At 31.4% G+C, this 27,619-nt stretch overlaps 1 long non-coding RNA gene across 8 annotated transcripts in view; it reads right to left on the reverse strand.

Moving 5' to 3' along the window:
- The window catches only part of LOC118197458 (uncharacterized), a 471,813-nt gene that overhangs the window by 111,435 nt on the left and 332,759 nt on the right, over positions 1 to 27,619 (reverse strand). For all 8 annotated transcript variants that reach the window (XR_015038564.1, XR_015038565.1, XR_015038563.1 and 5 more), the window contains one exon: positions 3,434 to 3,594. This is a non-coding gene — a long non-coding RNA (uncharacterized LOC118197458). The remainder of the gene's footprint in view (positions 1 to 3,433; positions 3,595 to 27,619) is intronic.

Raw genomic sequence — 27,619 nt, forward strand, 5'->3', positions numbered from 1 at the left:
CAAAATACTTTACCTCCTTAAAGGTTGAGTATTTTATTGAAATTATTTTCATTAGTTTCTTGGAATTTTTTGAAGAAATCATAATTTAATCATGTTGTTCAGAATTTCAGGCTTTCTACAGAAATGCTGAATGTAAGCAAATGCATTGCAGCCAATTGTTTAACTTAAAGCTTTTCGAGTTTTGAAAAAGACACGAGGATGAATACTGCAGTTAATTACTTGTCATTTACATTGAAGAAAATACGATAAAATCATTATATTGAATTGATAGGAATTCCTTGCTAGACTTATAGAAAAAATTACAAAAAATCTAACAGAGAGAGATGACACCCTGTTTTTCAAGTCATTCTGACCTTTAAAAAAAGTACATCTATTATAAAGTAATCATATTATTTTATATGTGAAATCGAAAATTTAAGTTCTTAGTTCTTGTAACAAAATATAACACTCTATTGTAATTGAAAAAACAATAGCAAATATATTGGAATAAAGTGTTTTGCGAACAAACTATGTCTACCCACAGAAGTTCTTTGAAATCTGAGAGCTGTATTCATCTAAAATTCAATTTTGATTTACCACCATGAGTGAGCCCTCCCGCAACCCTCATCCCATGACTCCTCAGGACCAACTCTCTTGGCTTCCTATCTAATCTCCTTCACCCAATTGAGTTTTAGCCTAGGCTCCTCAACTTCCATTCGGAAAAAGCGACCGAGCGGATAAAACGGTAAACTCAATTGGATGGATTCGGACTTAGTGCTTTTTTATAAGGCTTTAAGCTGGGCCTGTTCTCCACGGGAAATACCACCTAATGCTGCCTTAGCTATGAGGGAAGAATATCACGACAGATTTAGAACTGTAGCAAAGTTTCTATTTTCCGGCTTTTTGAATTAGATTTGGACAGCAAACTGAAATTTTGATCCCTTATTTAGTTTTTATTGTCATGAAACGGGGGTTGTTTTAATGTACTCGTTTAAGAGCTGCACGTTATTTATGTCTATTGTTTGTAGGTAGAAATCAAAATGCGGCTCTATTTATAATACTCTATTTCCAAGTGAATAATTTTGGCGAGCAAATTATTAGAAAAAGGTCTTTCATAAAATTTTCTTTATAGAATTTTTTTTTTTTTTTTTTTTTTGTTAAGTTAAGGAATATATTTTAACTTGATTATAAATATTTTTAAACTTAGAGCGACTGAGCCAAAAATTATATTCTTAGATTTTGAAATTAATTTTCTTTTCATAATTCCCTGTCATTAAAACAAAGTGTTTGGTATGTTTCACCACGTATTTAAAAGTGGTTTAAAATGCGCGCGTCAGTTTGCTTTATTTTTACTTGCAAGATTCCAGTTCCTCTCCCCACGTTCAAGTTTAATTTCTTAAATAATTTATTGGACAGCAAAATTCCTTTTTGAAGTAATTTATAAAGAAAGTAATGCTTCTATTGATTCATATTGAAGCGGATTAAATCCAGAAATTTAAAGGAATGGTGCAGATTGTGCATTAATTCCCCAGATAAATTATTTTTACATTTAGTAATTTATTTTCTCGTTAAAAGGGTAATCATTTAAAAAAGAGGATACCGAGTAAAAATTGCCATCATAAAGTAAAGAAGTTCGATATGTAAGAAAATTTCATTTCGTAACCATTCTTAGTTGCTGCTTGCTATTAATAAGAAGAAAAACTTCATCAGCTTCTGCATTAGGATCTAGTGAAAATCTAATTAGGTGAAAAGTGGAAATTATTATTGAAATATATGGTATGAGTGACAGCTAGGTAATTAATTTTTGTATTTGTATTACTTAAAGTTTTACTGCCTTAGATAATTTTAAAGTAGGATTACAGATGAATATTAAACATTAAAAAAATCAGTATTCGATTCATGATAAATGATTGTTCCGCAGGCATGATGAACTAAATTTTATGCTACGTGAAGTTATATGTAGTGTTGTAACAATTAAACTACATAGGATTTTTTTTAATATGTACTTGATTCGTCAGATAGAAATATAGAAATTTTAAAAAAATGTGTTAAAGACTAATAACTACGGATAACCTTTGTTGTATAATTATTAATATATATTATTTATAAAAAAGATATCAGTAAGGGTTTTTTTTTTAACGTTAGTTACTAAGAAAAAGTCGATTTTAATTATTTCAATCCGGTTTTGTATGTTTTCGATCTCACAGACGGTGTTAATCTTTTCCATCTAAGCTACATTTTGATTGAATGCATTTGGCACATTCATATTTTAGGAGAAAATTATGCTTACTTGACACCATTAATGGCTCCAGAGGCGAGAAAATTTTACACGCTTTTATTAACAACACAAACAGCTAATCCGTCACGTTGTTATGACAACAGAGGCGACATATTTGGACTTGAATACAAATTTGGTCCCCGAACACAGCGGACATAGCTTGTGTGATAAATAGGGCCTTCCTCGCAACAGCTTTGACCAGTGAGGAGGGACGAGAAAAATGATTAATATCCAACATGAAAGCGTAGCGACTGTCGCGTTAATTAAACATGCATCCTGATTAAACGATATGCGTGTCCTGCACACCAATATCGCAACGGTTTTAATTTCATAAACATTGTGCAGCTCAGTAGATACCGTGCCACACAACTCGAGAGGCTTTATCAGCATAATGCAAGCTCCTGGAGTTTTCCAATTACAGCATAAGGCACCGCTCGCCAGAAAAGTGGTGTAAACTAGTAAATTTTCGCCCATAAGAAGGTCTATCATACCAAAAGTAAACTTGCATGGATAATAAACATTTACTACGCCTCTGAAAGTTGACTTTCTCTTCCCATCTGTCACTTTAATATATTAAGATGCGCGCTGCAAACTGCTTTGTTTCGTACGGCATTCACAAATCTGAAAATATTCAACTCGAAGCTCATTGCTTATCATAAATAAATCCTTGCCTCTGCGGACCAACCATATAGCTATGAAAACATGCTTTAAGATTTTTTTAAAGTTTTTGCTTTAAAACTAAAAGCAATTCAAATAATAAAGAAAAAAACTGTACTGTAATTATTTATCAGTTTTTCATTTATAAAAAACTCTTCCCTACGGAAGAATATGCAAGCTAATTAAATTTCTGCATATAATACTTGTACAATATGCACTACATATATTCCGTTTAACAATTAGTTCATATTTTAAATTGATATGTTCTGATTAGCTAAATATTAATTTTCATCTTGCGGAATGTAGTTGCAATTAAACTTCTTTCTAAATCAATAAATGTATAATGGACGAAAGACTACATTAAAATGAAGAAAAATATCTGGATATAACATATGTCACATTCAGTTATGGAATCAGAAACTATCTTTCAATCTCGGGGATGATATTGTTACACTAACATCGCTAGAAATTGATGCAGTTTGGGAAAAGGATACAAAAGAAACAAAAGCTCTCCAGTACCTTTACATATCCAAGATGGCCAAGGAATTAATCTGAGATAGAAGAAGATGTACGCATCGTAGTATAGACGTTGACATCAGGAAATCGGAGAATGAAGCAGAAAAATTAAATTACTGCCATTTTAAGAAACCTCTTTTCCATTAATAAACGAACCGGATACTCTGAAAAGAATAAATATTCCTAGTTAAACAATGCATAATAAAAAATATTTACCTAATTTTAAAATAAAAATAATATTTAAATAATTAATAGGCCTTAGCGAGTTTGATCTCGCTGGTTTTCTGAGTTTTTTAATTGCTGTAGAGGACAGCGATTTTCTACCTTGAAACATTTTTCCCTTTTACCCATTATATAATTTTTCCCTTGGTTCTTAACGGACAACAGTTTTCTGACTCAAATTTTTTCTAAATGATACTTCTTCGCCATAAAAATTTGTTTCTGTAGATAAACACTAAAATCAAGCATTGTGTTTCAGAAGTTCGAGAGGTTAAGTTAGGTTAGGTTATTTGAATACAATCAAACATACGCTATCTGTCTTTAAAGGGGAGGGAAGCCTTCGTGGAGGATTTTATATGTTAAACTGGCTCGTATTCCCGTCACGCATTGGAAAACCAACCATGACCTTATCCAATTCGTAGCCGTAGGATTGAAGAGCCAATCATTCAGCGTTCTTAACCACACATTCATTGGTGAGGCGCGCAGGGAAATATACTCTGGGTGAAGATACAGTGTGAAGGCACTTATTCCTAATGACCTTTTCGGCTTATCAAAATTTTTACCGTATTAGAAAATCCACTCTTTTGATGATAAATATTTTCTCTTTGAATGGAGGTAAAGGCGTTTATGCCTATGAACTCCGTAACATGAACATCCTTGATCCTTGATCCTCTGGGGAAAAGCGCTTGCTACGCTTTTCTAATACATCATGCTAGTATTTGTATATTAGGAACAGAATAATCTATTTGAATTGGTAATGATATGTTTAGGCTTATCTTTTCCTCATTGCTTGAAAAAAGATAAATGATACTGATGGTTACTTCATAAAATATAATTATTTTAATGCATATATAGCTAACTCTAGAAGCTAATGCATTCTTAAGAAATTTTTTTCTCTCTTGTAGATTCGGAATACTTCAACAGACAACATTTGTGATGTAAACTATTTTATTTGAATGAATTCAGCACTTAAAATGTAAAACGTCTAAAAATAAAGTGGCAGACAAACATTATCATAAATTTTCATAATGAAGTAAAGTAACTGTAACTTTTTATAATTTATTAACATAATATTCTTGGAAGCTTTTTTTTCTTTTCTGCTAATAAGAAGTCTGTACTTGATTTAGATTTGTCTGCAGTCTTCCTAGTTGTATGGTTAATGCTTCTTATTTTAATCTACTGATAAATTAACATAAATTATGTGTATATTCTGTCCTCGTATTTTTCAGGAAATCATACAGGAGATTGAAGGAATTACCATCCGGAGCTGCTACAAAAACTTATCAGTTTACTACAGCACTTTTGAAAGCAACAAAACATATCTGTATGGATTTACTGGGTATATAAATGCTTTATCATTTCAGAGCTTCTGAACTGTCTTTGTAAACAAGCATAAAATGTTCCCAAGCATCTCAAGAAAGCTATAAAGAAATGCAAGTTAAAAGCTGCCTTTTAAAACGCAAATACTGATAGTACTTTTATTTCAGTAGTTCTCAATAAATCTATATACAACAAACAAAATTTTCCAAGCTATCAAAATGTAATGAACGTGGAAACTGTCGTTTAGTAATAACATAGGCAGGTACAATATGGATATGTTTTCCTAAATTGTGCAAAAAAATATATATATTTTATATAGCTTTGCCTTTTTATTTATTTAATTTTTGTCTGTATGTACGTAGCGTATTCGGAAACTAAGTACCGTTTCATTCTAGTGCCGTCGCAGCGCTGTGGTAGGCGTCCCGCGCATGCGCACTAGTCTTTCTTGTTCACTGACTTTCAATTGCCGCCATTTTAGTTGCTCTATGTTGTGTTTTCAGTTTGCTGTGCACATTCAAAATGTTTAAGACAATTAGTTCTCCCGCTGACTGTGAGATTCGTGCCGTGATTAAATTTTTGAATGCGAGGAATGTTAAACCGGTCGAAATTTATCGTCAAGTGACAGAAGTTTGCGGTGAGTACGCGATAAGTGATGGAATGGTGAGAAAGTGAGTAAGAATGTTTAATGCAGGTCGAACAAATGTGCACGCCGAGGCTCGGAGTGGTCGGCCTTCTGTTGTCACCGATGATTTGGTAAGGAAAGTTGATGAAGCAATTCATCATAGAACAGACGCTTCACAATGACAACTCTTTCAGAGGCATTTCCACAAATTTCACGTACTGTTTTGTTCGAAATTGTGTCTGACCGCTTGAATTATCGCAAACTGTGTTCCCGATGGGTTCCAAAAATGCTCACTGATGTTCACAAAACAAAGCGACTTGGTAGTGCCCTGACATTTCTCACGCGGTACAGTGATGAGGGAGAAAACTTTTAAAACCAAATTGTGACAAGTGATGAAACTTGGGTATCACTTGTTCCTGCACATGAAACGCGAGCTTGGTGGCAAGCGCTTTGGATCTGACGATGACACGAAAAATGCTGTGGAGTCGTGGTTATCGAAACTGGCGGGAAGTTTCTTTGACGATGGTATACAAAAACTGGTAACCCGCTATGACAAGTGTTTGATCATTGGCGGAAACTATGTTGAAAAATAGTTTAAGACATGTATTTTCATGTAGAAATAAAATTGAATTCGAAAAAATTTTTTACTATTTTTTTTATCAAAACGGTACTTAGTTTCCGAATAAGCCTCGTATATATGTGTGTGTGAGAGAGAAAGAGTATACATTAGGTGGGAAAGTTTCATGTGATCATTTTCTTTGTGTTGTGATTTAAGCACCTAGGCACAGTATTATGAATAATAATCGATATGAATGTTGTCTATTATTTCTCCAAAGTTCTTTTAATTATATATCATTTTACGATTTTTTTATGTAGTTTATTAAAGTTTCCTATGTTTAATGCGTTTCGTAATTATTCTCCTCTTCTAATTTGTTGCAGGAATGGCATAGCGCAAAGTTCATTTTTATGTTACATGTGTTTTTATTCTGAATAATTCGATTTTAATTTCTCATTTTTTTTTAGATTTATTTTTTCCTTCTTTCTTTCTCTCTCTCCCCCTCCCCCCTTTTTTTAACTTTGAAATTTTACATAGTAACATTTATACGTTAAATTAAGAGCCACTGCAGAGTCAGTACAAAAACACCCTTATTGTCATTACTTATTATCAATCAAGCTCAAGAATTTTGTTATTAACCATGCAGACAAATAAATAATACACTAAACTACATAGTAACTGAGGGCTTACGTTTTACGGTAGCGCATGCAACATGTCATACATATAACATGGCTAAGATAAAACAGTTCTGATAAAAAGTACGCAAACTTCAATAAAAATTAAAGTGAGATTTTGTTATATGTACTAAAAAACATTCCTTTACTAACAGAACATCCTTTCCAGGGTTTGTTTTTAAAATTCATTTCTTAGTTATATCAGGTGTTCATCAGATTAGTTATGAACACAATGAGATTAATTATAAAATTTTTAAACGCGAAATTATTTAATTTGTATCTTACATTAAATGCAATTTTACATATTACAACGCTTTTAATAATTCTTTAACTATAATACGACAGACAAATAAGTGGTAAATGAAATATAGCAAGAGGCAGGACCAAATAAGGAGCTAAAACTGTCGCTGATATTACACGTCTGACATGTATAGCGAAATCTGAATCATCATCACGAAGAATTTTAATTAAATCAAATTTGATTCTGCATTCTGAAATTCCAGCTGTGTAGCTGGTCTAGAGATAATTCCGAGAGTGGGGAATGTGTTAACGTTTAAGTTACAAAACCACGCTTTGACAATATATATTTAGTGATGCGGCTTGAAACGCACTATTCGAAAATAACCATGTTTCATTTCGAAAGCAATCTCACGTAAAATATTTATGTAGTTACATATAATGTATGAGTAAGGTTAGCCGACACATATAAAATCCGTAATACAAATGCAGAACTTACAGATCGCATCATGAAATTGCTCGCTGATAACAGTTATTGGAGTTGCTTTTCTAATCTTCAAGATGGTTCATAACCTCAAGGGCGACAAGTACAGATAAATTCATTTATCAACGCCAATCTTGTCCGTTTTTACATTAATCATGGAACATTTTCTATAATTTTATACAGAAATCGGGTTCTACTTATTAAAAAAAACAGTCAAGGTCGAGGGAGAAAGCATTTTTCTTTTTAGAATGCTAAAATGATTGATAGAGAAAATCAGTTGGGGAGGACCAAAAGGAACTGCTCTTTCATTTCTTAGTGCGACTGGTGAGGCGGAGAAATACTGTTCTGTGATTGGCTGTGAATTTGTTCGAGGCAAACATGATGCTTGGTTGTTTACAATGGCTGCCATATCGAATATCTAATGATTTCTTTACCGTTCAAAGAAGCCTGGCTCTAAAGGCGCAGCCGTGTTGTTTTATGGCCTAATAAAACTACCATTTACCCGCCAGAAACTTGATAAACGCAAGGTCAGGGTCAACAGTTCACTCAAGAGCTTTACAGACATAGTCAGCTGAGTTTATTGCTCTCCTTAAACGGAGAAGGAAGTGCTTCTCCCCACCCTTTGCCTATTTATTTTAGCAGAAAAAGCCTGCTCATGCACCGTTAGAAGCGGTTATATAAATCATCGTGTGGCTTTATTTGCCTTTAATTGAGAGAGATAATTGGGGCTTTAATGTAGAGGGAAGGATCAAGTTATTTAGAAGTTGTTAACGTAGATGTTCTTTTTCGCAGGTTACGCATGATCTACGGCGCGATTTTATATCAAGGTGGTCTCGAATATGTGGTAGTATGGCTTTCGTTTAATAGAAAATAGAAGATGTAGAATAAATTTAAAATTTTATTTCCATAAACGACATTTATTATACTAATTGCCTCTTTAAAAGCATAGCATTCTTTTACCATTTTTCTTGCATTTTGGAAAGGCCATTGTTTTAAAAACAAACGGGAGCTCGATTTTCATGAAATAATAAATACATAAATTAGTTCTATTAATAAATACATAAATTAGTTCGGTTACATTTTAGCAAAATTAGTTCGGTTGCTTATCAAAATTCATACATTTTGATAAGTATGATTTCACAGCTTAGTGACTAAGCAAGGCCTGAGTGTCACTCAGCAATGACAGTTGGATATTTATTCATTTCCAGATCTCGGAATGCGTCGGCTGCAAGAAATTTGCTCAGCTTTTCATGTGTAATGGAAATGCGAGATAGCTTCCATTATAAAATGCCCCACGAAAGTATACCTTCAGTAATGAAGTGAATTTTATTTTGAAAATCATTACTAAATGCAAACGAAAGCAGTACAAAAACCAATTGCACAATGTGGAAGAATTTAATTTTCCCCCCTTCCCAATCGTCTCAATTTTTTGTGGGGAGGGGAACAGTGCTCATGCATATTTTAAAATTCCAATCAATATCTCTTGCCTATCACACAGTAACAATACGCAGTTTCCTTCATTTATGTTTTCCGTTATTATTAGTATTCAAATGAAATTTGTACTCTTTGCTGTAGATAAACATCAAACAAAAAAAAGACAGGAAATAGTTCCTTATTGCAGCCTGTTGAACAACATTCAAAGAAACTAGGTTTTTGCGAGATATGGTTAATCACAAAATAAGATTCTGAACCTAATATATTAACCTACGTTTAGATATAAACTTGCTGTTTTCAATGCTACTACACGACTAAAATAAAAAATTGCCTCATGTCGTGAGTAGCAATGTAGACGTAAATAAAATCTCCTTTCCTCCTCAACTGAACGTTTTCGTGTTCTAGTATAATTTCAGTGCACGCAGCCTCAATATAACAAAGAGCCTTAGATACAATTTTCGCATTTTCTCATGTACCATGTTAACACTAAAACTCAAAACTTAAGATCCGAGGTGGAATGTATTTCTCTCAATTATAAAAGCACATACATGCATACGAATAGGGTCTGTACGCCCACTTTTCAAATATTGCTCCAAAGCAGTGAAATGCTAATTTGGTTGGTGGGTCACTTTGTTTTTTCATTTTTTGAAAATAAATGTTTTGTTAAAAATTTATGAGTACATATTTTTCTGAATTCTCCAATCCAGACAACACTAAGAAAAATAAATTAATAAGGTTATGCAACGAATGAATCCTCACTGAATAACCGAAGAATCTGGGTCAAAATTCTTATCTACTGCTTGAACAGAATGCTGTCGTTTAATATATTTTCTGTTTTTACTAGACTTACAAAAATTACAATGCGATCTCGAACTATCTAAAATGCATATTATATTTTTAGTATTGCAATAATAAGCAATATTACTAATTTAGAACTTTATGGAAATATTTTTCCCTACATTCAGCCCACCAGTGGCCGAGCGGTAAAGTTGCTGAACACTGGTAGTTCGGCCCGAGGTTCGAATCCCGCGAACGGGCTGGCTGCATGGGTGTTTTCGTGGTTTTTCCCATGTGTAACGTGTATACGAGCCAGTTTCCCTTAGAAAGTCCTCCACGAAGGCATCCCTCCCCTTAGGCAGATAGCCCTAGTGTGCTTTGCCATAATTAAATACATCAACATTTTCCCTACATTCAAAAGAAATGCTTGTACAACAGAAAAAGGAACTAAGATTTTGTTCATTTTTTTTCAATCATTCTGTACCGAAATTGCTTAACTGCGATTTTTAAGCATTAAACTTGTAAATATCTAAAAATCTTTCAACCATCATCTATACCTTGTCGATGCACTTTCGGGTTCTTGTCAGATTTATACCATCTAAAAGCCTTTTGAAGAATAAGACCAATACAAAATGTTTCTGCAAAATTTCTGCAAAGACCACTTCTATTAAACACTCAGCAGGCAACTACAAGCATTAATGGAAGCAACTCATGTCGAGGATTAGAAAGGTTAAAAATTCTTCAAGAACATGCAATGAGACATGAAGTATCTCAGCTGTTACTTCGAAATTAAATTATTAATTTGATTTTCAAGTTAAAATAAGGTTTATTCTATATAGCAAACCTGATAACCCATAATTGACAATATTAAACTTAGATGATAACAAAAGCTCAACCAACTTATTGAATTCTTCTCAAATGAAATGCTTTCTTATAATTCTAAAGACTTTTTGGCTGCAGAGTCATTATTCCATATTATATGCAAAAACTAAGATAAAAATCTATTCTAGATGAAATTAAATGTAGAATACGACATTAAAAAGTTGTATATATATTAAGAATGCCGACCATGGAAGATTCGATTCTAAACGGAAGAGAGAGAGATTCGGTTGGTGCCTAGACGGCATAGTGGTTAGTGACTCTGATTGCCTCACCTAAGGGTCCGGTTTCAAATCCCAGAGAAGGTGTGGGTGTTTGTTAGCGTAGAGTATCTGTGCGGCAGAGGGGCACTGAAATACAAGAGGGTGGTGTAAAACTCATATTAAGATTACGGATGCATCGGTCCCGGAATTCTTCATCCGTAACATTTTTCAGTTAGGGAAAGTGAAGTGGGAGACCCTCAGACCGCTTTCCGGGGTGTTCTTCCTCAAAACTGGGGCGGAAGCTTAACCGTTCGCAAGAACAGGTGATACCTAATTTATACCTCCGGGAATGCATCGGTGTTGGCCTTTCTTCCATCTGTACCTATACCTGTGCATTAAGTTTGGCAGATGTACACAGGCAACTTAAGAAGTTTGCATGCGTGAACATTTTCCTGTTTATGCGTAATTTCGGGGCTTCAGTATTCTAGCTGTAATGATCAGAAAGAAATACAGGAAATTTGGACATTTGATAATCATCTAAGTGCTCAAAACCTATAATCAGTAACGTATTAAAGGACAGATTTATTTTACTTTCATTTTCTTTATTTCCTGGACCTTTTTCCTTCAATAGTTGCTTAATGATCATAGCAAAATCCACACAGATTCCTTCCCCCTTACATCTTCACTTTTATTTCATTTTTTTCATTCCCTTTGTCGATTAGTGACAGGATTTTTCTCACAGAATTATTACTGAAAACGGTAAAAAAAGAGTAACTAAACAAAAACCAAGTTGTCCACAAGCGTTACGGATGCTTGCGACAGAAAAAAAAATCACCTTTTTATTGTCATTATATCTTCGCCTCCTTGGCGCCCTCGTCCGCTTTTTCCCCAGCTACGAATGTGATTGAAAAAATGAATAGTCAAAGAAAAATATTCCGATTCAGTAATTACAAAATAATGGCTAACTTTTGCTCTAAAATATCGGTCTCATAGAAAATTCGATTTTATGTAAAAGAAAATGTAATTGCAATTAAAAAAAGCAATGTATTTCTATAAATAACAGTATTCAGAATTCTAAAGAAATGGAAAATAATAAATGAAAACAACGTCCATTTTATATCTTTCGGTGTTTTCTTAGACAACCAGAATACTAATTTGCATAGGAAAATTTGTGGTGTTCCCCAATATAAGATGGAAATCTTGGAATATTTATACATAGTATATATAAATATTCCAGGATTATATAGCAATATAATACATAGCGTATATATAGTATATTCGAATATCAAATGGGTATTCCAGAAGTATCGTGCAAGTATGCAAACATGATTTTACCTCATTGCAGATTATTTTATAGAACCAAACATAACATTAGAACAACATTACACCACTGAAATTTTTATCGTTTTAGGTCAATTTTAAAAAACGACACTGAAAAAAGCTCATATTTAGAAAGGGGTTTGGGAATATGATTTAGATGCATATTTCCAAACATCCTTGTACCCGCGTCTGTCGATAAACAGCATTCAGCAGATTCAGGGACTGTTAAAACATTCTAGGTTGTAGAACTAGAGCGAAATAGTAATTAAAACTTCCTAATTAACGTTGCTCGAAAAACTGCATACATTATTAGTATAAAAGGCATATTTTCATACTTTGGGGTCTTTCAAACTTAACTCATAAGTATCAATTGATTTTTAGCAAAAGTTTTAATCTTCAAAGCCTTTCATGACAGAGCATTGTTTTAATAAACTACCGATTCTTCTAACATTTGCCTCAAATCAAAATGGTTACTTCATTAATGCTGCGTGTTCTGAATTTGAAAATGTATGTCACATCTTTAAAATTTCAAGATATACAAATTTCAAAATCTTCCCAAAACTCATATTAAGATTACGGATGCATCGGTCCCGGAATTCTTCATCCGTAACATTTTTCAGTTTTACCTCTTTGCTTTGTTCACTACAGCACTTTTGTGTACTTATAAACTCTGTGCATTCTCTTTCAGTTTTCTGAAACTGAACTTGGGTATGAAAATAAAGTACAGAAATAAACAATCGCACAATCAGCTTAGTCAGTTTATTTAGTCTTATCTAGATTAAAGTCTGGCGTCTTATCTGGTTTTAAGTCTTATATAGATTAATAAAAGTGGTTATCAGATTCATCACTTCAGAGAGAATTTATCTATCATTCAGCTGTACTACAACAGAATGAATGAAACAGAGTGTTAGATGGGTTCTAACTTTCATCTACATAACGGAATAGTTGTATGCAATCGCCATGTCATCAATTATATACAGCAGGAATGACACGAAATAGTTCCACCATCTAATTTTCTAATTGCAGCTGTTATTCAGTATTCTATATGATTTCGTCGACTGAGCTGTTCTGTGGTTTGAAATTTTGCTGATTTTTGATATGCACTTTGAAGAAGATTGGCATGATTCACAAAATTATGTTTTTAAAAGATATTGTCGCATAATTTGCATTTTTATTTAAAATATAGAAATTCAATCATAAAATTGATGAGAAATTAATGTCACAGAAATAACAATAAAAAAGTTTCGAGAGAAAACAATCCTTCTGATTAAATTTCCATTCATCCTTAATCGATTGACATAATAATCATGCATCGATTTAATACTTAATCCGTTTAATAATAATTAATAATAAGATCTTCTTTAAGGAAAAAGCATAAAGTTGCAGGTACAGCCTTTTCTAATCTTGAACGAAAATTCTTTTAACAGAAAATTCAAAGCTGTTCTTCATTCCGTGGTTTGCTAATGGGTGCTAAATTACGCGCATTAAAAACGATTTGTGATAAAATGTTCACACTTTTTCCCTTCAAGAAAGGCAAGTTGGGCAAGCTAATCGTAGATGATGTAGATTTATTTTTTAAAAAATAAATTTACATAGATAAATCATCCTTCAAAAGTATGTTCAGTGGTTATTTTCAACAGAATGAGTTCTTTATATATATGTAAAAAGAACTAGTTCTATTGAAACTATATTATGCTACATCGATATAGATACTATATATATTTTTTCAACAGTAATACATATAAGTGACATTATCACATATGCAAAGTTAAGGCCTGTAATTTTATGCTTTTATTGTATGGAAAATTCACGGCTAGCTTTTAAATATTAATGTACGCTAAATGGTATTTCTCAAAAATTTTTAAGTTTGACATAGAGAATTTTACTTCGGCTTAATAGGGAACATAAATTAATAGTTTTATTTCTAGTAACTTTTTAAGATCCTCATTCTTTTTTTTCCTGATAACAAATTCCTTAAAAGAAAGTAAACTTAAAAAAAAAAAAAAAAAAAAAAAAAAAAACGCAGTTTATAACATAATTAATAATATTTTAAATAAAATAATTAATAATATAATAAATATAATCTTTGACTGCAAAACGAGGACAAGTCTGGAATTGCAGTATACGCGTATACTTCCGCGGAAGGATAGTCTAGTCTTTCTTAATTAAAAAAAAAAAGTGGCAACAAATTGAATTTATTTATTTATAGTAATTTGTGCACTTAAACACCATATCTTTTGTTTTTAATTAGGATGGAAAAAATGCGCTAATTACTGTATTGATGAAAGTTAGTATTACGAAATCTTACGTTCTGCAACGCAAAACACCGGAAAACATTTTTCTTTCTATAAAGGTTTTTATTATTATTTATTTAATTGTAGTTTATGTATCTGAAATTATTATTGCATTATTCTGCAAATATTTAATAAAGGACTTCATTTGGAAAATAATACCTTATCATCTCTTATGCTATAGTAACGCAGCATAAATAATGCACAAAAGTCTATTGCTTAAGCATCGAATTCATCGTGGTAAAATAGAAAGATGCAAAAAATACGAATATATATATGCGTCACTTACAAAATAGCATTTGCGTTTGCCAAAAAAGAAAAGTCGTATCAAATCAAGGTTCCAGCGAGCCACAGAAAAGCAAAATGAATTTTTCCACTTACCTGGAATGCATCGCGCTTTTGAAGAATCGTAAAGAATCGTCCTTAGAAACGGTCCTCGAAAAATTTAACGCTTCCTTGACACCTTGCTTTTTTCCTACCCCATCCAAAAAACAGATATTTTTAACCACGTGGGTATTTTTCAGTACTCCACAGAGCCCTCTTCCTATTGTGTTATACAAGGTGTATGGAGAATTCGCTCAACAAAAGGATCCTAAACCCATCCTTTTTAAGTAAAACGTTCTGTTGTATAGAAACCTTTTTTTTTTTTTTAGCTCCGGTTACTCCCCTAAGGGCAACGACAGAGGGTCCGGTTTTTGTTGTTTATAGGGTAATTTACGGATATCCAGACAATCAAGAGAAGCGATCGGAAAAGGATTTTTCTCGGAGCTAGGCACCTGTATTTTCTGGAAATAGAAGATTCAAACAATGACTAACTCTCCGGTAAAGATGTCCAGTGACTTTTTTAGGGCAGAAATAGAGGGTGGCAGTCAACTTCCACAGCTTGATACTTTTGTAATAAATGACTCTTGTTCCAAAACTTGATTTCTCATTCTAGTTTCACTTGTGGGCTTAAAATAGACGTTAGTTTTCGACAGACCTCGAAGAGAAAGGCAGGAATTGCAAATTTTTTCTTCTTTGGTGAGCCGTTGAGACCAGAAAATACATTTCAGGTAAATAATAACGATGCATTTTCTTTAATTATTTTTATCCAAGCATAATTTAATTATCATATATGTTTTCATGTTAAATGCATGTACAGATACATATGAGCTGGAATAAACGTACATGCATCTGTATCAAAATAATAAAAATTAAGTACAAATTACTAATTAGAAAAATTTAACCTTCAGTTATCTCATTTCCTAGAAAATGTTTGTAAAAATAACCTATTCGGGCAACAATTTCATTAAATTTTTCCTGGACAATGATGGCTATAAAATTAAAAATTATTTATATTTTCAATAGTCGTTAAACGTTTTATCATTATTTTCGAATAGCTATCACTACAAAGAAAATTCAAAGTCATAAATGAATTGGAATCGAATTACAGTAATTATGCAGACAAAAATCATAGCATATGTCTCAAAAGTATTATGTCTGTTAAGTTCTTAGAAGTTTACCGAAAAGCATAGGTAACTATTATTACTGATATAATATTTTATATTTTTAATAAATAAGAATTTTAATGTTTGAATGTGACCTGTGTACAGTGCAAATTTTAATTAAAAGGCGAATTCAGTATAATTTTTATTTTAAATTTATAGCCAGTAGCTTAGATTTGACTTAGCAGTATAATGAAAGCTCTTATATTTTCGTTTATACGTATTTCCAATGGGAAAAATATGGAACATAGGCAAAATAAAAGATATCTGAAATGCTGTGGAATTTTTGCATTATTTAGAGAAATTTCTTATGAAATTTCTTGATTTTTGTGAAATCTATTTTCATTTATTTAATGCACAAAAGTAATTTTGAATGTAGTGATATTTTCGTGTTTAAATGTTTCTTTATTGATTTCCCTGATTCTTGTATTGAAATAGCATACATTTATTTTTTTAAAGCTTTGCTATTTACATTACTACTGCAAATGCACAGAAAAAATATTTTTAAAAGTAAGCACTCATAACTATTGAACTAATTTGCTGAAATTTATTTTTTAATCTGCCGCATTTTTCAAATTTATATTAATTTTAATTTTTTTAAATTCCTGGTCACGTGTTAGCAATCAGATAAACTGCCTCTCTAATAGTCATTCATAATAAAACTGCTTAGTGTTACTTTAAGTACTAATAAACATAGCTATTAATTAGTATAACTAATGAGGTGTAAAAAAGAGAAATGCCTTATTATTACTTTAGTACAGAGAATCTGTTTAATTTTGATATAATTATCAATTCCTGAATTATTCGGCTGGTGCTTGTATGCAGTTTAATCCCTTGGTGTGTATAACTAAAAAGTAAACAGAAGAACTGCTTGTTAATAGAATAATAAAACTATACATTATATGAGTATAGCAAATATATTTTGATTTAATAAAAAGGGTATTAAGAAGAGAGCAACAGTTAACATTTTATTAATATTTCTCTAAAATGGTCATTATAATGTCTGTGGCAAAATTTATATTACAGTTTTATGTACATATTTTAAGATCCTTTTTATCCTCATTTTCCTAAAAACAGCAGTCTTAAAGAGATTCATCTGCGCATTTCTCTCGCTTAGCTCGCATAGTGAAGAATGGCAAAAGAATAATTAAAATAATGAATACAATAAATAAAATATGTTAAGATTGCATTCTCCAAAATCCCCTAATGCCGCGGGCTTGTACATTTTAAAAGAAAATAATGTATTTAAAATGGAAGAATATACACTGCCGCTAATTCCTGAGAGATTAATCTCCATACCATTTATTATATTCGGTTCAAATTCATAAATTTTAACTTGTTATGCATCTTCATGAGATATTTATATAGTAATAAACTAAAAATTTTTCATTGCAATATCTGCAAAAGCGGAGCTTAAAATCGTAAAGTAACAGAATTTGAAAATATCGAAATGAAGCCAGTGATAGAAAACATTTGAAATTAAGCATTTTTTTCACTGAAGTAGCCAGTTTCTATATGAAGTACATAAATTTATAAATAAATAAATATATAAAGTAATATATTTTTATTTAATATATATATATGTATTTTAAATATATATTAATTAATTTTTCCCTTTGAATTCCCTTTGAATTTTTCCCTTCCATTTAATTATTCCGTTTTTGTAATTTTCTTTAATTTGCGTTCTACCAGTTTATAAAGTGAACCTTCAAATTTTAAGTATGGTATTTTATTCTTTTGAGTTCTGATTTATATATATATATATATATATATATATAAGAAAAGGAGAGGTTAAAATCCTAGCAAGGGCCGTAAAGAACATTTGAACATCCTATCTAATTCCTGATATTACATGTAAAACAATGTCAAATCATCAAAATAAAAAAATCGCGTAAATTTTATGATTTAACTTTGATTTATTACATATAAAACAGTATTACATGTAAAACAATGTCAAAATATAGTTTAAAGAGACTATTTGTTTAAATTTTAAAAGTAGGAACTATAAATTTCTTATCTGATGCTTTCCGAGTACAATTATGGTATTATTTTACCATTTTATTAACAAACATAACTGGGTAAGCATCACAAAATTTGAAAAGCATAAGCTATGAACAGTAATGAGGCTCGATACTTTTAATTGCAGTCTGTAAATTGAAGGAGATAAGGTATTTTAACAAGAATTGTTCGTATTTTATTTTACTTAAGTCTTCAAAAAGGAGAAACGAAATCCACATATATATGTATTAAGAATAAACTACAAATATATTACAAATATAAAAATCATTACAAGTTTTCCGCCAGTGAGAAGACTTATTACAGATAATAACAGGTTTTCACTAAAAGGAAAAGAAAAATTACAAAACACGTTCATATATCCTTTCCAGACTTTCACCTTTGATTGACATTTGTTATCTTCGTATAAATTTGCATTTTTCTTAAAGCGAAGGAACACGATAAATATTCACGATGTATATATATTTTCCCTTACTCAAGATAAACTGAAGGTCACAACAGCAAATGTATCTAAACGTTACGGTTGACATCCTACATTTAAAATTATCTCTGCTCTAGTTTCAGCTAATTTATTTCAAACCAGAAAAGCAATAAAAATTGCTTACACCCAGTACTGAATTAAAGGAATAATGAAGAGCATTAAACGGAGGCAAGTTAACACTGACTTCATTCAGATAGAAAAAGCAACTGAAACTGAAGCTGAGATTTTTGAAGAAAGGAATTTAAAGGAATTCACTCTTTCCAATAGCAATGAAATTTCATAATTATTATTTAAATTTCTATTTATAAACCGAAGATTAAAAGCTTTAGGCGGATTACCTTGGATGTACATATAGATATGTAGATAAAAATACATATCATTGCATGAATACAAGGCTTATGAATATTTATTCAAATATGGAGACAAAAACATTAATATATGAATGCATTGCCTTCTGAAACACAAAACAACCTGTTGGCAAATAATTCTAAGTTGAAAGTCTGAAAAGTATAACAGTGCTTTGTAATTTTTTTTTAAATAAAAACCCGCTATTAACTGTAATACATTTTCTCACTGGCAAAAAACAATAATTTGTGTGCTAATATTATATGGAAATGGAATAAATAAGTGCTCCTTCACCTATACAAGCTAATTCAGGAATGACATACAATTCTAAAATTTTTCATTTGACATTCAAGAAAACTATTATTTTTGTCTAATATAGGTTAATTAAACAATTTAAATATTTCACTTCCTTAGAAATCAGCGGAATGGATTTTAAGTTTGATTAACAGTTAACGAAAAAAAATTAGCACTTTGACATATCTTTTTTAGTCCCCATTCATCGAGGCTACAGTTTTAATCATAATCTCCTTTGAAACTGGATAATAATGCTCAGTCTCAAGACCTGCCGACGAAAGCACTGTTTCTAAAGCCTGCAGAATTTATTTTAAAAGTGCATCACAGCTTTTATACAGTACAAATCATTCCATAAAAGCATAGCTTATTAGCACTTATTCAAATTTGAAGATACAGACTTTAACATATGAATGCACTGTATTTTGTAACCCAGAACAGCCTGTTGACAAAATGATTCTGAAAGAATTTATCGCTAATATAGTTTTTCCTTTTTTATTATTATTATTTTTAATTTTTTCATTATTTATGTGTTTATTGAAATCTTTGAGAACTTATATTTATAAAATAACTATTGTATACGTTTGATGAGAACCTTAAATTTAAAAAATCGAATGCTTTCATTGTAAAATGCCCCTACTCAGTGTAAAAATGAATTTAAACACAATTCATTTTATTCAGTTTTAAAATGTGGATTTTAATTTTAAAGTAATTTTTAAAATTTTGAATTAAAATTCAATGCGTGCTGATAATTCCTTTATAATTTAATTTAGTTTAAATAAAGTTTAGATAAAATATATATTAAAACAATGGCTTAGCAGTTTTTATGTTCAAAAAACTATAAAGCATGAAATCACATAAATGTGCATTGTATGAAAATTTTAAAAAGCAACGCATTTTTATGCTCTGTGATCAGAAAATTAATAGAACAGGCCTTGCTAATTTTCAGAATTTCTGATGCATTTTGATAGTTTTTTCCTGAACCAGGTATATGTTTACCAAAGACTGACATATATGGCTTTTAAGACTCCCTCAATAAATCATCAGTCTTCATTATATATCTCTGACGTGTGATATTGACGGACAAGCTTTTGTACCTTTCGTTAGTATAGAGCCCTTGCCCCACGGCTAGTCCATATCTACGTCCAGTGCTTTGCAACCCACAGCTACGCTTCAGTGACATTGCATTCTTTGTCAGGGACTGACACTAAATTAAAAGAAAGAAAGGTGGTCGATATTAAGGTAAGAGATCTCAGAGCAGCACCTGGAACAACAGAGATATTTCTCAAATGGAAAAGCTTTTGTCTAATATAATATGCATTTAGTTGCCTCACGTAAACGCGCTATTACGTTCCCATTCTTTTCAGTAGTAGCATGTAAAGCTGTCATTGAAACTAGACAATAGCTCATATTTTCCAGAGTTACAAATGAATGTCATTAGAATTATCTTTATCGCAAAGGGAATGTATTCGCCTAGTATAAACTGGAAGAGGGATTTCTAACAGAAAAGTACTTTAAAAGTATAACAAATGAAACATGAATAAATTGAATAACACGTTTTCCCTAAATAACTTATTTTAATTATTCATGATTAATTTCCCTAAATAACTTATTTTGATTATTCATTCTCCCTCCTTTTATTTTTATTTTTTTACTATCTACGCGTAAGTGAATAAAATAATAATGAAAAAAATGCTGGTGTTGTATTACTTTTTTTTTTTTTTTTTTTTTTTTTTTTTTTTTTTTAGTCCAAAGGGGAAACTTGCCCTGAAGGACTATTAATTTCGTTTTAGCATTTTGCGTTGAAAACTTTAAAAGTCTGTATCACTTTTCAAATCGTTGCTACCGAATATTATCTCCCTGTCATATATTTAAAAAAAATTAAATAATGAAGAATCTGCATAAATGTATGTATGTTTCTTGCATTGTGATAAAACAACGGTACCCAGAGCCATTAAAATTTGAATAACATAATCTTCCACAGAATATGGGCATGTGGAAGCCCTAATTTGAATTTGCAATTTGTTTTACTTTCGATTCCTGATTTTGTAACACTTCAACAAATTTTTGATTAAAAAACTAAACGATCTGAAAGCGAGCAATCACGACACTGTACGAGGGGGGAAAAAAAACCTTTTTATCTCCAGCGCGCGTGACTCTGTATCCTAAATGCTAAAGATATGTTCATTTTAAAATTAATTTGCGATATTGCTGTTGAACTGAATTTTATAGTTTGAGTACGTGGAACATCATATTTAATAAATAAAGGTAACACACAAAATGCTAAGAAAAACGCCCCTTTGGACATAATTTTAAATCTGAAACCTTTCAGATTTTTTTTGTTTATTTTTTTATTAATTAATTTATTTTTTTTTTGTAAAATAAAATTTGAAAACAGCTATCTCAAAGGAATCTCTGTACTGTATCTGTCATACCAAACACTTTTAAATTTTTGTTATTAAGTGTTACATACATAGAGAGTGTACATACGTAGAGGTACTGATGCATATCTAGGCATGTGAACCAGTTTTAAATGTGAATATATAAAAAATTAAATCCAAAAGTAAAAGATAACCAACTAGACGTATAATTCATGTATAATATAGACGTGTAAACATATGGCAAATAAAGCGCGATTCTAATCTTCAAAAATATTTAAGCGAAATTAATGGTATTTGCTGACAGACCGCAATGCAAAGCAGGAGAACATCAAACGGCGGGATTTGGCTTAATCCCAAAGAAACTGTCAAAAACGTCTAGAAGGGATGCACATGGATGGAAAAGTTCACGATAGTTTCTATTGTACCATATAAAGAAAATGGGTCTTTAGATGAGTGGAACAATAAACAATTCGTAACTTTTCTTTATTTCTGGGCTATATAGTTATGTGAAACATCAACTGAGTATTCTATGTTTTCATGCTCGGATATATGCTAATGCGGAAACTAAGTTTTGCATTTACATAATGATACGGTAGTGACTTATGCATAATGTATGTCGGTCTACAACTTTAAGCATTGCAATTATGAATTTGGAATAGAATTTCCAGCCAGCTCACAAAATGCCATTTGAATGGTGTTTAAAGACTTTCAAAATTTCTAATTAGACATTTAGTTTTTCAAGAATTTTATTTATTGTACTGTAAACAGAGCATTTACAAAATTACAAAAAATATAAAGCAAATGTTGGATTAAGTTCCAGAAATATATACAAAAGACTTGCCATTTAACATCGGTTAAGCCTTTCGAAGGCAGGCCCTTAATAATTTTCGCTTATTTTTTAGAAGGCATTAAGCTTAGATATTTCTTTGACAGTAATAATGAAATAGTTTCTAGTGATTAAAAATCGATTTTTAAGATCCCATTATTGATACAAAATCTCTTTCTGAAATTATAAAGATGAGTTATTTAAATTAAAAAATATGTCAATTTCCCTCTTTATTTTTCTGAATGAAATTTGTGTATTTGTGTTATTAGGAATTAATATGCACTAAATTTATATTTAATTTCATGAATGTTATTTGGAAATTTACCAAGAAATATTGGCTTCAAGGCATATTAATGAAATTCAGTTGTATGTTTTGTACTTTAAATACTGTTTATTACAGCTAACCAAACTACTTCCTGTCTGATAATGGTTAAATAATTTTTATTTTAGTTCATTAAAATTTTAAAACAGAATTTTTTTTGTGAATTGGTTTTCAAATAGGGACAGAAATTTGATGAAATAGCGGGAGCTTTAAGCTCATTTTTAAGCTCATTATTTTTTTAACTGTTATTACCTTGAGAAGCCATGTTGTATAAATTTCCAAGATATTTCTCATGCACAAAGTCCTGATTTTAATTTTATACGCTTCAGATTCTTTTACAGATGACACGCAATGAATAAAAATGTTTTAATTTCTTATCATTTCTTCATTTGTAATTTCCATGCTCTGAAGTACTTTCTACTCCAAATTTCAGTAAATACGTTTACTTTAATATTGAAAAGCTTACAGAAAAGTAACTGGTTATAGCTACTATTTAAAAGAAACCTTTTTTGACGTATTTGTTCACAGCTTTTCCAGTGATGTTGAAAATAGTTGTGGTTCATTCTTTTTCCCATTTTATTTCGTAATAAATAGTTAATAATGTACCTCACAATACCGGAATTGAATATTTCAGTCTTATTTTAAATATAAGGATAAATTTGAATTCTCTCTTTAAGTATTTGCAAAGGTAAAAGACAGTTAACTAAATTTCGTAATAAATAGTTAATAATGTACCTCATAATACCGGAATTGAATATTTCAGTCTTATTTTAAATATAAGGATAAATTTGAATTCTCCCTTTAAGTATTTGCAAAGGTAAAAGACATTTAACTAAATATCAGGTTCTGATTCAGATCAGACTCTAACTAAATATGAGATTATTTTTTAAATTTATAACCTGGTAACTCCTTGTTTTAGTCAAAGCAAACCAAATGTCATAGGAAAATAAAGAATGCCATGGAAATAAGGGCTGTGTATTAACGACATTAATTGCAGGTTAAGATGTAAATACAACACTTTAAAGGGAATGAAATTATTCTATTCACTCTTACAACCTACAACGATACCTCAATTTGTAATGCTTTATTTTGTTTATTTATTTATGTATTCCTTTCCACTTCGCTTTTTACGGGTGATGAATTATTTTACTTTTATGTTGAATTACTTACATTAGTTACAGATTTACTTCAATTATTTTTTCGATATGATGAATCACATAAAAATTTATTGATATATATTTTGACGATCTTCAAATTGCTAACCGAGCTCGCATATCCAGTCCCTCACCTGATATCGGCCACCCTCCATTCGACATAGGTGGAGACAGCAAAATTTATGGAACGTTGCGATAAACATGAGTTGGCTACTGTTTGTTACTGATTTCTCTCTTCGTCCCCTCCCAACCTTCTTCATTCCTACTCGCCTTCACTTTCATGCATCCCCCATTCGCCGCCCGGCTCCTGCCTGTATCTTTTCCTCTCGCAAGATTTATCTGCAATGCGCGACTTCACGACACTGCAAACATTTGTTTCGTTAGGCGTTTTGTTGTAGACTGCGTCACAGTAGCCCACCTACAGCTTTTGTATCATGAGCCCATTTAGTTTATCAGGTAACACCTAAAGCTCCTTTATTTTCACCGATGCCACATTACTAGGAAGAACTGCGTTAATGGATTGGGGATAGGTGATATCTTATTTGACGACAGCACTGCAACGACGGATGTAAAAAGTTTGTTACAGCAAATGCAGGCAGTTTAGGGTGAGATTTCAATAGTTTGGAGATACTTAGACGTGACAACGAAAAGAACTGTCAACGCCGTCGCATTTCAACATATTTGTTCCTTTCTAAATTTATTTGAAATTATGAGCGTACTCGAGCAAAAAGACTTTAGATGGATTTTCCTTCCAGTCGTTTCAAAGTGTTTGAATAGAAAATCGAACATCTTTGAAAAATATAGAAGCTACTAAAAGCATATCGAGATACACATGAGGAAGCAATACTTCACTTTTACTTGACTGAAATTATGATTAAATATCGGGTTTCCGATGGCGGTATTCGGAAATAATCCGTAATGGTAATTATTCACTGAACTTCTCGTTTCACGAGCTTCAAAAAGGGTATCATTTATTAAAACAGGCCTAAAAATATATAGCTTGTTTCAGTGTAATTGGTAAAACTGTTTTAACGTCTTCGCGCCCCAAGTAAATAATTCGGAAATTCAAGAAACACTCTATATCAGGGATGTCCATCTACTCGTTATTGATTTTATTTGTTGCTGAGATCAACATATTAAGTAAAGAATTAGTCGCAGCTATCTACCAAATTCGCGAGATTTAACGCATTCAAGCCTTTTGGGTGCAGGCTTCTAGAAACGATGAAGGACATGAGATAATGAAGTATGAATTATTTTAACAATAAATCGCATTTATAATAAAACTATACTTGTGCTTTTTAGACATGCAAATATCCTCACAAAATAAATATTTAAAAAAGTATTAAGAGGGATATTATATCGTAAAAATTTAACAAACTCATAAAATTATAATTTCCCTGTCGGCTCAATAGCAAAGATGCACCATGCGCAATAAAAGGTTTTACTTAAAGAAAGTATATCAAAGGAAAAGAAAACTAATAAAACCCATTGTTAAAAAGCCCAAACGGATTTTATTTCGCTAGAAAAATTTCAAAATAAACTGAAAACTACATGTATATGTCTGAAAACATACTCACTTAAAAAACGATAAGCAATAAAGCTTATTAATGATTATGAGCAGAAATTACTTTCCTAAAATTTATTAAATGAAAGAAAAATTTATGTGCATATTTAAAAGAAAATGTAAATACATTTATAGTAGATATACCTACAAAGTGAGGAAGGGAAAGATTACTAATAACTAAAAGTTTATCACTGAGAGTCATATGTGTTCTCATTGACAAGCACAGAGCATAAAAGATATGATGTGCGTTATAACTTCTGTACTAAACTAAGATTAAAATATATAAAAAGTTGGAAATATTATTTTTTCCAGGGAAAAAGAAAATATATTGTGAAAAACTGCAAATCATAAATAGGAAATGGCTTTCTCTTTTCAAGATTTAGATTGCTCTTTCTTTTCTATTTCAGTAAAAGAAAACTAAACCGAAAATTGTCCGACTTCTGGTAACCAGGTTTTTCTGTTCTCATCATTACCGGACAGAATTTCGATCATTGAAGCAAAGATTTTATTTTATTATTCAAAAGATCACAAGCGAAATAATATGGCTTCCGAAACAGCTCGGAATTAAAAAAAATGCCCTCCAAAAGTCACGTAATAACTTTACTTCGAAATTCGATAAGAACCAACCTGTATTGCTTGGATTTGCTATAATGGAAATTCAATAGAGGCAATATTTCAAACGGATATACAACTTTAACCTCATTTTCTGCTCCCCAGTCTCGCAAAAATTTCCATATTATTCGAATTTCAATCGTCCTTGGAGCTCTTGTGTCAATCCATCAACTTTAATCCAGATCCGACCAAGGGTCAGGTTGGGCCCATTGGGAGTACCAGCTGTTTCGGAGTTCTCTTTGCCCATGATTCATATCACATTTGCAGCTCCCCAAACGAGCTTTGAACTCAAGTGCAAATTTGACGAAACTGAAGTGGGTGAAATGCATCTTAGGACTGCATTATTTCATTGCGGGATTCTTTGAGATACAGGAATCTATTAAGACAATTAGAAACTTCTGTTTCTTCGTAAATATGCATTACAACGTTCTGTATTATTATCTGAATTCTGGTAAAGCCTGTAAATTTCTGTTGTGAAGTGCAAATTTCTGATTTAAATTTTTATTATTTTTATTGTTTCAAGAAGCTTCAAGAAAATAAGTAATCACAGGATTAGACATTTTAAGAAGGCGATGTTATATTGTTTATATTATTTTAGTGATACGTAGCAAAAATGTGACAGCTCCACATAATATATTCATAAAATACCAACGAAGCTTTGCTAAATTTTAAATTCAGTAACCGTTACATTTAAGTATAAATCATAACAGTTATGATTTTTGATATTTAGAAAGGTTGTTTGCAGAAATACTTTTGAAGGATAACAGTGGGGCCTAGGAATATATCTCATTTATTTTATTTAATTGTTTCAGTTACAAAATCAGTTGTAAACAAGAGAAATTTTTATTTCTATAGAAGTTCAAGAGGTTTTTATTTTTAAATGCAAGAATATTATTGTTATTATGTTTGAAGTCATGCAGTCCAGAAATTAGCATTTAAACAATGCAGCAAGTCAATTAATTAATTTATTATAATCATCACAATTTCCTTTCTTTACGCTGTTCTGAGGAACTAAAATAATTTTCTTCTTTAATAAAACGCAACATCTTGCCCCAGAATGTTGAATAATTGGCTTTTTAATAACCTCTTTTCCATATAAAAAAATACCATTAAACCGGTATAACGGTTAGCTTCGCGACTGCCGTGCCGAAAGGCACGGGTTCAAATCCCGGATAAGGCATGGATGTTTGTAAATGTACAGTGTCTATGCGGCAGGGGCTCCTCTAAATATGCGAGGAACCGAAAGTCGTCTCGAGAGGTTGCCGGTAGGGATACCCCCGGACCCCCCCCCACGGGGGGCTCTCCATCCAAATTGAGAGCGGAACTGAGCTAAATCGCACTGTCATTTGTAAGGTGCTCAAGGCTGTTCAAGGCGTAAACTTGCGCTCCTAGCCAGGAGGAATTTCGTGAGCTGGACTGACTGCAGGTCAGACAAGTGAGCATTATCAACAACAACAATAACCATATATATATATATATATATATATATATTGTTTTTTCTTTTTATTCCTCGCAGTAAAATGCTCTTTATGAACATAACACGCATAAACATTACAAAGAAATAATAATAATAAAAAAAAACAGTATATAATGCAAGCAGTCGGAAATTATCTTGGTTTTACATAGAGTGTAATTCTGTAAAGTCAGAAATGTATGACTAATTAAGTTAAGGCCAAAAAGAAGCGGCATTTTTTTTT

This window comes from Stegodyphus dumicola, chromosome X1 (genome assembly GCF_044657685.1).
Source record: "Stegodyphus dumicola isolate Sdum_Otavi_A_Nest chromosome X1, ASM4465768v1".
NCBI classification, from domain to species: Eukaryota; Metazoa; Arthropoda; class Arachnida; order Araneae; family Eresidae; genus Stegodyphus; species Stegodyphus dumicola.